We start from the raw sequence: 11,856 nt of genomic DNA, 5'->3' as shown, positions 1-11,856 counted from the left end.
TTTGATAAATGGGCCTCCGGTTTTAATTTTTTATTTTGGGATGGGTTTTTAAATTTGGTTTAGTTTGGATATAGATTTGGTTTATGGTTACTGGTTTATTTGCACACCCCTAATTCAAATCACATGTTTCTTGACTCGAATCACACATATGAGTTTCTCATATATTTAAGATCTTGATTTGAATCACTTTGCCATCTGACTCAAATCACACTTTTTGCTTATGACTTAAATCAAACATCATTTTTCACTTGTTTCCGTGCTAGATCTCCGTCCCCTATAAAAATCTTTCTCTCAAAACTTTCACAATGTTAGAAAACGTATACTTCCAATACTGATTTTAAACTCATAAACCACCAGTTCTTTCATATTTTCAATAGAGTTTTGAATCTTTCTTGAACACTTGCAACCAATTTCTTCCATCTTCTAGCTCATTCTTTCTCCATTGTTGTATGTATTTGAATATCATCTTTGGAGATTTAAGATAGTTAAGAAGATTTGTTTTTAAATTTAACGTTTCTTTGAAGATTTGGTTATGATTTTAGAGGTACGCAAGATGTGTGGTGTTGTGGTTGATTTTGACAATTCCAATGAAAAAGAAGGAGATTCTCCTCTCTTGATTCATCTTTGTAGTGTTGTGTGGAAGCATACAAACAAGTGTGGAATCATGTTTTGCCCGTTTAGTGATAAAGGAAGCTCTCAATAACATATTCATGAATATGCTTTTGATAATGACAACTAACAACTTAAGTGCAAGCATAACAAGCAGTTAAAGATGCAATTAGACTAAGTTACTAAGCTAGGGTTTAATGATCACTACAAAAGTCCTTTAATGACGGAACCAAGAAAAAATACATCTCAAGCTTAATTTATAAGAAGAATTCTAGCAAGTGTCTATACGACTGAATAATTTGATGAGTCTTGAAGCTTTAAATTGTGAAAGAGAGGAAACGTGAGAGCTCTCCATATCGCGTCTGAGTGAACAATATGGTGTAAAAGCATAAGGGTTTTTCCTTAAAGTTATACGAATAATCACACAAACTAAAACGTGTTTTAAAACTTATTTCTATCAAGAAAATATTTCTAAAAATGTTTTAAAGTCGTGCCAGTTGAATCGAGAGCTGTCAAAAGAGTTTTGGACAATTTTTTGTACTGGACAATAAATTGACACTTATACCAATCGATTTGGCTAGTGCAAAAATGCGCGTACATTTAGGACAATATCTTAATTAATGGTAATGGCTATATATCTTTTCTTATCTTTTTACTAAATTCTAAACGATTAATTTTAGGCCAACCAATCGATTGATGTATGATGACAATTGATTGGCTTACTAATTTTGACCATACAAATTTTCCTTTTTTGTTGCAAATGTAACACCCTAGTTCCCTGTTAGTTAATTATAATTAACAAAAGTGATTTCTTTGCAAATAATCAGAGTTACACAAGTAGGAATGTCACATCCCGTTAAAAATCATGTAGTATCAAGTCACTTCATCTTTTATTTCTCAACAATTTTAATCAAATAGCGGAAGTTCAAAACAATTCACTTCGATGGCTCTAAGGCCTTAACAGAAATAATCCCACCAACTCGTGGTTTAATATCGTCTAAGAATTAAGATACGTAACAAAAATGAAACAAATAAAACAACACAATTAAAAATAATCCCATGTTCCCTGTGTTACGTATTAGAGCGACTCCTAAGACTCGACCGAGCAACACAAGCTCCCTGCATACTCAAGTACCTGGATTATCTGTACTTCCGAAGAAGCACAAACACAACAATAGAAAAGGGGTGAGAATTCCATTCAAATGATAACTGGTGAATATCACATGCTAAGGATTAGTATTCACAAAAAAACACAACAGTCACATATAAAAACAAATCACATAACAACATCCCACACATTCACGATGCACAAATCATATTTCAATTATGTATGTAAGTGATTCATCCATCACAACTCTATGCATGTGGTACCAACATAACCAATACGATTCAATTATATGAACCCGATTCGCGTCAGAATCCGAATAAGTCTTAATCATTCCCCCGAACTACGACTTATCTCCACACGTCTCTACCTCAAGAGTCTGGACGAGACTAGGCACCCATCATGGATTCCCACCTAGACTCATCTCCACATAATTCGACATGATGATGCATGACATATAATTATGCACAATTCAATATAATATTGCATAAATCACGATCCACACTGATCACACGTGAGCCACATACTCACCGTAATTCCTTCACTGAATTACTTCATTCACATTAGAACACACATTGGCACAAAATCCACAACATAAGCATACCAACCTTACATCCATTTTAAGTCCCTGTAAAACTCACTCATCTTACTCATTTGACCCCGACCTAATTTATTTCTAATTGATTAAGTATTTATTATTCTTCGGAATCATTGAAATTCACGTTGCATGTAAAATCGGGAAAGAAATCGCGAAAACAGGAAAAATTCTACACAGACTTAGCCATATGCGTAATGCCCTGTCTCGTACGCGTAATGCCTTGCTGTCTTGCCCCAATCCCCAATCCCTGTTGGGCACCATACACGTAATGCCCTATGCCTTATGCACAACGCTCCCTGCCTTACGCGTAATGCCTTGCTGTCTTGCCCCAATCCCCAATCCCTGTTAGGCACCATACACGTAATGCCATATGCCTTATGCACAACGCTCCCTGTTGGGCACCAAAGATTTTAAGCGAAATTCGAAAGTGGTAGTCGACTACAAAGAAGTGGTATTCCACTACTAGATCAAAATTTGACATATTTTTACTTCTGGAAAGAGAGGTAGTCGACTATCACATATTGGTATTCTACTATCAGTGTGTAAAATTTGAATTCTTGAAGGTCAGACAAGTGGTAGTAAATTACCCCATATTGGTATTCGACTAGCAGGCTGAAGTTTGGCATTATTTTATGTTCAAGATGTTTCTAACACATTCACTACTATAAAATTCGCTTTTAGTGACTGAATTAGAGACCGAAAAAGCTTAAGAATTGGTAACTAAAATATTTTGCGACCGATTTAGCGACCATAACTTTTCGGTTGAAAAAGTGTCAGTCGCTAAGCTTTCGCGATGAATTTAGTGACCGAATTTTAGGTTCTTTTTTCGTAAAAAAAATTAAAAGTTGTGATACCCAAGAATCAAACTCATGACCTCTGCGTATTTCATTAACACCTTACCACTACACCACCTAAAATACATTGCTATATTTTATACTTAAACATATATACATATAGGGATGGCAAAGTGGGTTGCCCGCCCCGTCCCTCCATATGCCTGCCAAAAAAAGAGCGGGGCGGACAAGCCCGCCAAGCTCAAATGGACATAAAAACCTATCCCACCCCGCCAAGGTGGCAGGTTGGCAGGCGGCGGGCTTGTCCAACTATATTTTTTTTCCAATTTTTAATAGATTAATAGACTTTTTTTTATATTTCAATTAGATTTTTCACAAGTTTTTAGAATAATTTTTTATAAAATATCTTTTTAACAAATTTTACTTAAAAATATTGCATATATTCACAAATAAATGTATAAAATAAAACCATTAAGAATTGGAATTACTAGAATTAACTAAAAAAGAGCGGGTTTTGGCGGAGCGGCGAATTTTGGCGGGTGGTAGGAGTTGGGGGGCAGGCTATGGTCGGCGACGGATTTTGGCGGAACGGACTTTGGCAGACTTTAAGGGGCCCAAAATTCCAATCCAATCCGCCATTTTTTTGACGGGTGCAGAGCCGACCCATTTTGCCACCCTTACATACATATAACAAAGAAATAAATTCTTTTTAAATTATTAAATAAATTTTAAAAAATGACTATATAAATTTTTGATTTTATTATGCAATTTCATTGCACGCATAAAACTTGTATAGTGGAAATCATTATTTTTTATGTAAAAAGATATATTATTTGTGAAAATAATAAAAAGTTGTAACTGTTACTAAAAATTAAAAAATAAAAGAGAATTAAAATCTTGGGCAAATAGAAAAATATAATAAAGACAGTTAAAAATAAAAATGAAAATAAATTGACTGAAATTTCAGTTTTTAATTTTTATATATAAATTAAATTGTAAAAAAATATTTTTCGTGATCGAAGAGGCGGTCACAAAATTTTACTTTATTAATTGATGATTAATTTATTTTAGTGACTTACTTAATGACATGGGAAGAGTATAAAGAATATTCAGAAAGCACTCTTCTAAAATTTAACTAGAGATTGATGAAATGAGAAAAAAAAAAAAAAAAAAAAAAGGAAGGAGAGAAGCGATGATGATGCGTGAATGAAGAATTTTAAAATCACTTCATCTCTCATTGAAGAAGAACAAAGAAGAGAAAATTTGAAAAGAGGTTGAGAGCAGTTAAACTAGAGTTTTAAATTAGTTATTGAGTATGTTTGTTTTAACTTTAAAAGAAATATATGTTTCTTTGTTTAAAAATGATTTTAACAAAAATGTTTTTTTTAAAGTACTATAAATTTTTTTATATTTATTTATTTTGAATCAAAAGATTAATTTTGACATTTTATGACATAAATATAAATTATTTAAAATCAAAATATAGTCAAAACTGTAACTTTTTTTCAAAAAAGTTTATTTTAAAAAATATTTTTATGAAAAATTATTTAAGATAGTTTCAAAACTAAGATTTTTTGAAATTTTGTATCCTAAAAAAGTTTTGATAAAATAATGAAATATCTAAAATAAATTTTAAAAATCACTATTGAGTGTACATAGATTGGGTCAAATCCAACCACAAAAATCTAAAAAAGTGTGTTGGATCGGGTAATTGGTGAATATAGATTTAAAAACTCAAAAACCATTAAAATGGGCCGAGTTCCAGATAAAATCAGACCCAAACTCAAAAAAATCACTTATCCATTATTAAAATATTTATTATTATAATTTTAATAATTTTGATGTATATTAACTTAGTTGTTGCAATTTTAGTCTTTTAAACATTTACTATTTTAGTAAACTTTGACTTTAACTAATTTTGGATATTACGTTTTTTAGTAATTTTAATGCCAATATGATTTTATGTTATTAAATTTTAATTTGTTGCTAGTATTTTATGCTAATTTTTATTTGTTAATGTTATAATTTAATATTTTATAATGTAAAAAATAGTAAAAATAGGTTAATTATCTCATTTTTTAAAGATAAAAATCTTGAATAATTTTTATGAAAAAATATGATGACTCATAGTTTAGTTATTTAATATTGATATAATAGATAAAAATATAAAAATTTTAAAAAAAGTTTCTTAGAATTTTTTTACATAAAAATATATAATAATAAAAAATTATTTTAATTTCACATGTAGTAGTAAAAAAATAGTAAAAGCTCAGATTTTCATTTAGTTATTTAATATCCATTAGAATGTTTAAAATTACTTTAAACAGATTATTCATAAATAATATTTTAATCCTAAATTATATAGAAAGTATTTATATGGTCAAAATATTTTTACTAATCTATGACGATCTTCAAAACTATTATATATTTATAATATCAGAAAGTATTAATTATTTATAATTACATTCAAAAGTATATATATTTTTTAATCTTTACTTTCATTTATAATTACTTTTATTTCAATAATATATTATATAATGATTGTGTGAGTCCTAAATTTCACAAGAAAATAAATTATCTACTTAATATAAATGTAAGGTTGTCATGATGACAACCCTAGACCAAAAACCTAGCATTTGCCTATGTGTCATCTTTCTATAGCATTTGCTTATGTGTCATCTTCACATAACATCATGATTATGTGTCATCCAATTAAATATAATAATAAGACTCAAATATATTTTAATTATAATTCTCAAATATATTATTTAATATTTTATAACTCACAAACATATATTCTAATTATAAAGTATACAAATATTAGATAAAAATGTTATATGTATATATTTTTAACTTTTATATGTATTTTTATATTTATATTTTTATTACATTTTATTTTTAAATTCTACAAATTAAATATAATAATAATAAGAATATAATTTTATTAATTAATATTTTGTAACTCTCAAATATATTCCAATTATAAAGTATAAAAATATTAAATCATTTTTTTAAAATTTATGTATATTAATGTTTATATTTTTAATAATGTTTTATTATTTAATATTTTATAACTCTCAAATATATTCTAATTATAAAGTATACAAATATTAGATAAAAAACTTTTATATGTATATATTTTTAACTTTTATATGTATGTATTTTTATGTTTATATTTTTAGTAATAATTATATATTTAATATTATTTAATATTAAATAATATACTTTATTATTATATTAAATAGTAAAATATTATTAAAAATATAAACATAAAAATAATAATATGAATAAAATAATATATTTTAAATAAAACCCTAATCATTTAAACAAACCTAATAATAATAATATTAATTAATAATAATAACAATAATAATATTAATAAAATAATAATAATAATAATAAAAATAATAATATTAATAAAATATTAATAATAATAATATTTAGCCACCAATATTAATAAAATAATAATATAAATAATAATATAATAATATAATATTTATATAATAAAAATATTAATTAATAATAATTAAATCATTAATAATAATAATAATATAATATCCATCTAACACTATTAAAAAATTATTTATAAATATTATATTTTTATCTATTATGAAATTCAATTAAATAATGAATTGAAAATATACAATCATCTATATATTTCATATACAATTAAAAAACGAAAAAAGAGGTGAATCAGCCTAACCTCCTTATTAATTTTAAAAATAATATAAATTATTTGAAATATATTTTAAATAAAACAATAATTATGTATTAAAATATCTTCACAAAGAATGAAAAAAACTCACAAAAGAATAGTAAAAGAATTGAATCAATAAATTAACAAAAGAACTAAACCAATGAATTAAATTTATAATTAATTAGTGAATTAAAAATATACAATCAATATATAATTAATATGCAATCAAAAGAAGAAGAAAACGGAAAAGGTGGATCATCCGTATCTCTTAATTAAATAATGAGTTAAATTCTCAATTAAATGATTAATTAAAAATATACAATCAATTATATATTTAATATATTAGCATAAATCATCATCTTTAACGTATATTGGTAAATTTAATTCTCAACCTTTCAATTTAATCATAAATAAAAATTAAAAACGGCTGTCTAAATTAGTTATATATATACACCCTATAAACAATCATTCGGTAAGAAGGAAATCTCAAACAAAAATTACTTCTCAAATTTTTGTGATTTTATTGTGGGTTTTAAGTAAGAGATACCAACTACTATGAATTTGAAAATAGGATAAGAGTTTTACATATTGTAGAAAAAGAAATATTTTTCAAAATTTTGTAATTTTATAGAACGATATGATTTCTTCCACTAAAATGGTGAGACTATTTTAATGATATTTTTATATATTGTACAACGAGTATCATATGCATTGTTTATAGACATTTTGAATGAATTAATACAGGTGGAATGGTGGTTTATATACATTTATTTTTCGAAGTTTTGTAATTTTATAGTATGGTATATTTTCTTCCACTACAATGGTGAGACTATTTTAATGGTATTTTTATATGTTTTGTAATGTGTATAATATGCATTGTTTATAGATATTTTGAGTAGAATGATGGTTTATAGATATTTTGAATAGAATGATGGTTTATACACCTTTTTGAATAAATACATATGGAATGGTTAAATTTATATGAGATATAGGAAAAAAATTATAATGCAGATGGAATGGCCAAATAAAGAGGAATATTTAAGTGGGAGGTAGCATCAACAATCAATTTTAAAATATTGTTTATTTAGTGAAGCTGTTAATGAGTTATTTGTGTGTAATTTTAAACACAATTTTTTTATTGAGTTGTGTTTAATAGATAATGATAATTGTTTATGATAATATTTATTTATGTATAAAGTATTATCACTTTGGTCAAAATGTGTTAATAATAAAAATATCTTATTATTTTTTAATTAAATAAAGAAAAATGCTATTTATCTCGAGTGAAACTCTCGCGAATGCATCACGAGCTGATCTGGCATATTTTGACTGTATGGTTTGATAGTCACTTCCTTATTATGTTATGTCATTATTATGTCATCCTATATTTCACTTATGTATTGTGTCAAACAACAAGTTTTAATTGGTTGGTTTCTATTCGTGATATATAGTTTCGCACTTAATAACATTGCTCTTAAATAAATACAATAAAATATAATGTTTAATATTCATTTATGTATATTGAAAGAATTATTATAATATCACTTTAAATATGTAAAAAGTATTTGTATTTGATATGAAACTTATTTACAATTTTTTGAACTATTTAACTAAATTAATAAACGATAATTTTATTTCGATTCAACTTTGGAAAGATTTCAAATTTGGTTTTAGAAGGATTTTTTGCAAACTTGGTGTGATTCTCTCTCAATTTGAATACAACATTTAATTAACACTAAATAAAAAATTAAAAAAAATAATTGTTATTTGATTGTGTACAAATATAATTATATTTTATTACACTAACTTCTGTTTTATTTCCAATTATTAATTTTTTTGTAAATTTTTTAAAATATTAGTTTACTTCTCTCAATAGCACATTTTATTTATTTTATAGTAAATTTAAATTATTGAAATCGTTTGTTGTTTATGTGGCAGACTAAAAATATTCTATTTTTTAATTTTATATTTATAAAACTGAAAATTTATCTTTCTAAAAACGTAAATTTAACTTTTAAAACAAACATAGCAAGTACTTTAAGTTTTAGAATATAATTAAAACGTAAATTTAATATTTTTTTGGAGAAATAATTTTTTTTATTAATCCAAAAATAATTAAGTACAAAATCGATGTGAAGATCGAGGTCTCAAAACGACAATGCAACTATATAAGACTCATAAGACTCACATTTACAGTATCTATTTGTGAGACTTCTATCAATTCTGCAACAGTAATTTTCAGGATCTCTCTTCTCCATTCCTTCTTGGCAGTTTCATATATTGGCCACATCTTCTCATTAAATTTAATTCTTTTAACCAACCTACAATTAAAGATATTTTTTAATGATAATAATTAACTTTATAAATATTGAACAAAAAATTAAAATCATAGTCGTTAATAATCTAATTGTCTAAGAATATAATTATATTTTATTACAGTAATTTTTTAATATATTTTTCTCTATTATTTTTTTTATTTGCAAAAATATTTCATATTCCTTTCCTACTTTTTTATACGCCTTTATTATTAATTAGTAATGAGTTTTAATTATTAGAATTTTTTGTTATAGATGCAGCAGACTAAGAATGCTCCCTTTTTTTTAAATTTAAATTTTAAAATTTTATCTTCACTGCCTCCCATTTTTAATTTAATATTAATAGTCCTATATTTTATTATAAAAGATTATTATTATAATAAATACAACATATTAAAATACAAAAAAAAAAAATATAACTCTAGAAAAATATTAATAGTCCTATATTTTAACTTTTATTCTACATTTAATATTACTTTAATTTTAATTGTAATTCTAATTGTAATATTATATTTTGGTGGAAAATATTATTATCTATAATAATCTCTTTTATATTCCATAACCAACCATCACTTTTTGGTTTTTTAGTTTTTTCATCTCTTTAACTCTTCATTAAGAGTATCATAAAAATTTTATTTTAGTGCAATACTTAGATTTGTTTATGTTACTATTTTTTTATTAATTGGTAAAATAATTAACTGCTAAAAAATGAGAGGTCATAATAATAGTATTAATAATAGAGTCTGTGAAAATGGTTATAAAATAGTATGTCTTTTTGTATACTTACACACTTTTATAACCACTCTTAATTCTATCTTCATTATTTATCAATTTCATTTGCTACCATTTTGGATTAAAATACCTATCATATGGAAATATTTTATTGTACAGGATTAAAATAATTATTTGAAATAAATATTTGAATTTGTTTTATTTTTTCATTTATTTTATTTTTTCCTTTCATTTGTTAATTTAGTGGGAAAAGTCTTGCCCTCTCACTATTAATTTTTTTTTTTATTAATTTATATTGAAGTTATAATAAACCAAACAACATTATAAGTTTTGTTGATAAGATGGATTACTTATTTATTAATAATAATAATTATAATTGATAATAAGATAAACAAATCATATTACTTATTATTACAAAAATTTAATTATTCTAATAGACAAAAATAAACATCATTAGTAAAAAATAAATATATATTTTATATTTTTATTCACTTTTATATGTGAAAATACAAATTTTTATTGAATCATTCTCCAATTAAATTCTTGAGAAATAATATTTGAAGTAACAATTATAAACATACTCGTGCAACGCACGGGCCATATATCTAGTTAGATAAAATCTTGGACAATGGCCTTTGTTAACTTCAATCTTTGTTGTATTTTGTTTGCTGCAATGATTTTGCTGTCAGGTAAATAATAGAAATTTGTTTTATCTCTCAACATGTATACTCATATGTTAAATAATAAGTATGAATAAATCTTCTTTTGATTGTAGGAATATCAAGTGGTGAGAATAATTTGTCTCAAGATGTATCTCTCAAGATGTTTGGGTTAAAATGCCACGAAGGTAATTGCCCATCCAATGAGCAATGCAATCAAGACTGTCTTAAAATAGGCTATAAGAAAGGTGGTAAATGTTATGGAATGATTCCTCCTAACCGCCTTTGTTGTTGTAATGAAAAATGAGATATTATACCCTTAAAACTCAATATAAATAAAATGCATGCCTTGAGTATGTTTTGAATATAGAGTTTATCTGAATATAATATTTTGTAAAATAAAATAAAATTTAATCTAAAAAACAAAGTATAAAATAAGGAAAGAGTAAAGAATAAAGAACAAGAACACAATAATTAGTTATAACTGCTATTCTTTTACTTTCTCTTCAAACAAGGTTACAAGTTTACAAGAATAATAAATAATCTCTTTCACTCTAAATTAGGATTTGTTGTATGCAATGATGAAATACTAGTATGCTATTTATAATAAAACCTAACATACTAACTAATGAGATTTTTCCACATGGCCCATTACACAAGCTAACTTAATAAACAACCTAACTTAAAAAATTAGGGTTTAAACACTAAAACCTAATTTTACATGCTAACAACCCTAGCATCTTCGACACAAGCATGTGAACAACCTTCGACTTCATGCTTAATCCTGTCGAACCAAGAAGCTACCCTTCGACCATACTAGAGTTCAATCCAATATCTCACAAATATCCACCTTGGACCTAACTCTACAACATCAAGGGAACAAACTAGCTTTCTTCACGCAGCTTTATCAACTGCATATAGTGGAAAAATTGCAACTTGGTAATGACTTGGTGATCATATCAATAGCATTGTGATCTGTCGAAACCTTCAGCACTTGAATTTCTCCATGTTCGATTACTCCTCTAACGAAATGCAACCTCACTTCGATGTGCTTAGTTCGCTTACGATATGCTGAGTTCTTCGACAGGTGTATTGCACTTAGACTATCACATTTAACAATGATACCTCGACCTTGAAGTATCAGCTCCTTTACAAAACCTTCAAGCCACAATGCTTCTTTCGCAACTTCAGTTAGGGCAATATACTCTGCTTCAGTGGTTGGTAGATCAACAACCTTCTAAAGTGTTGCTTTCTAACTAATTGTAGTTCCAAACATAGAGAAAACATATCTAGAAATAGATTTTCTGAAATCCATACAACCTGCATAATCAGAGTCGACATATCCTT

At 25.7% G+C, this 11,856-nt stretch overlaps 1 long non-coding RNA gene across 1 annotated transcript; it reads left to right on the top strand.

Annotated features, from left to right (window-relative positions):
* The first annotated feature begins 10,459 nt into the window (after positions 1 to 10,459).
* On the top strand, positions 10,460 to 10,878 carry LOC131611774 (uncharacterized). The gene is made up of 2 exons (XR_009287129.1): positions 10,460 to 10,539; positions 10,626 to 10,878. It is a non-coding gene; the product is annotated as an uncharacterized LOC131611774 (long non-coding RNA).
* The last annotated feature ends 978 nt before the right edge of the window (positions 10,879 to 11,856 follow it).

The sequence above is a fragment of the Vicia villosa genome, linkage group LG6 (assembly GCF_029867415.1).
Source record: "Vicia villosa cultivar HV-30 ecotype Madison, WI linkage group LG6, Vvil1.0, whole genome shotgun sequence".
In the NCBI taxonomy this organism is placed as follows: Eukaryota; Viridiplantae; Streptophyta; class Magnoliopsida; order Fabales; family Fabaceae; genus Vicia; species Vicia villosa.
This window is presented reverse-complemented; position numbering and strand designations above follow the sequence as displayed.